This window comes from Sinocyclocheilus grahami, unplaced genomic scaffold (assembly GCF_001515645.1).
Source record: "Sinocyclocheilus grahami isolate Dianchi unplaced genomic scaffold, SAMN03320097.WGS_v1.1 scaffold450.1, whole genome shotgun sequence".
NCBI lineage: Eukaryota > Metazoa > Chordata > Actinopteri > Cypriniformes > Cyprinidae > Sinocyclocheilus > Sinocyclocheilus grahami.
The window spans coordinates 49,847-52,181 of NW_015505629.1; positions in this window are offsets into that span (position 1 = coordinate 49,847).

A 2,335-nucleotide genomic window follows, 5' to 3' on the forward strand; every position below is an offset into this window, starting at 1 on the left:
AAAATTGCTGGTAATTGCTGTAACACTTGTTGCACTGCTGCAGCTCAGGTAATGTGTCAACTCTCTGAATCCTTATGTCTCTACAAGAGATGAAGCCACACACAATTATCTCAATGATGACAAATTGGATTAAAATAACTAAACTACAAGGTAATATTAACACACAAACAATGCATATAACAGAGGGAATTAAAGCAAACGATTTATTTTTTATGAATAATAAACGTCTTCAAAACTTCACCACAAGGCCCATTTACAGCATGCATCCGAAAATTAATCGAAACAGCCACAGAAAAAAGTTATATACTATAAAGTATGACAACAAATTCAAGTTTCAATATAAGATAATAAAGCCAAGCACACATTAAGTACTTAGCAGATAACTGCTTAACGTAATATATACGATAATTATCAAACATACGATAGCAAAAACATTACAGAATACTCACCGTGCTCTCTCGTTGTCAATAACTCCGCCCCTCACTTCCGGTTCTGTGGCTGCGGGACGGGTCTGCAGCTGGATATATCAGGTAGCCTGAGATCCGTGCAGCTACTGTTGGATCATCTGGTTGAAATGAAAGATAAAGCCCGTTTCCACCGCAGGAACTTTCACCAGGAACTAGGAACTTTGGGCCGGTACTCGGTGTGTTCACACCCTGGGAACCAGGATCTAAATAACGTTCCAGGTAAAAATGTGCCCCTCAGAAAGTCACTGCTCGCGCAGTGGTACTTTTTCAAAGGTCCGGAACTTTCGGGGGCGGGACTTGGGCGCTGAACATTCTGATTGGTTGAGTTCATGCAGCATTGTATTTCAACCACCATTTATACATACATTTCAAAATATTACTGTCATGAAATGTAATTTTAAGAGTATTTCAGGCGAGAATGTAGTTGTTTTAAACTCAAATCTGTGGTTTGTTTATACAGATAGCGTCTATTTGAAAATGTGCTTCGCCGATTTTGGAGACGTGAGGTCCACGCGATCACCGGGCGCTAGGGGTGGGCGATATGAGCTAAAATTCATATCACAATATTTTACACTGTCCAGGCGATATCAATATTATATTGCGATATGAGAAAAAAAATACAGGCAAAATATTTTAACCTTATATAACTAGAAAAAGTGAGGTATTGGACATAGACCTGAAAATTATTTTATATTGTGCTATTGTTTTTCTCAAAAAGTGCAAACGTGCAACATGAGGTAGGCCTGTATGAATTAAATTATATTCAATATTGTGTGTTTGAGTAGGCCAGTGGTTCCCAAACTTTTTCTGCCGGGCCGTCTTTTTTTTTTTTTTTTGGAAAGTCTCTTGCTCACCAAGGCTACATTTATCTATTAAAAATACAGTAAACAACAAAAAGTAATATTGTAAATTTAAATGATCTGTTTGAATGTTTTAACATATAGTTTTAACACATATACTGTATTCCTGTGATCAAAGCTGAATTTTCAGCATCATTACTCCAGTCTTCAGTGTCACATGATCCTTCAGAAAGCATTCTAATATACTGATTTGCTGCTCAGTAACTATTTCTGATTATTATCAATGTTGAAAACATTTGTGCTGCTTAATATTTGTGAGGAAACAATTTTTCATGATTCTCTTCTGGATATTTGAAATAGTTCTTTGTGTCAGAGCACCGGAGTTAGTCAGAAATAGAACGGGGCATCAGTTTACTGTCATGGATTTGTCGTGTCGCGTCGCGCCGCATCCACAGCAGAGAACATCAGGATTCTATTTGCTTTTGTCAAATCACGCCGTTCGCGTCTGGTGTAGACACGTTTTGGTATTTGTGAATCTTAAGTATATTCATAATCTGCTTTACGTGTACCTGGCACTGGAATGTAAATTACATGCTTAGAGCAGAACCATGTGTAACCGAACGGTACTCTGCGATCACACTAAATTCCGACTACGCCACTGGGGTTTTGTACCCACGGAAATAACTGAACACAGTAACACAAGTTCAATGGCCCATAAATGAAGAAAGAACAGAGACGTGACCTTCAAGTTCAACACTTTTATTAATAAGCAGTATTTAGATGGATGATCAACTTCAATATAGTATCGAAAAAAAGGGAATCACATTTTAAAAGGTCTGGACTTTAGGCCAATTAGTTAAAATCATTACCCACCATTCTTAAAATATAGGGTTACCAATCCTGCTGGAGGAAAGGGGCGAATCACAGGGCCACAGACATAAGAGCCCACACCACACGTGCACTAATTTACAAATCATTAAACAACGGCTTTAAAAAAGGGTGTAGTGAATAATGCAAATAGTGTTACACTCTCAACTCAATACTCATGCAGTGTAGTCAATCTCACAC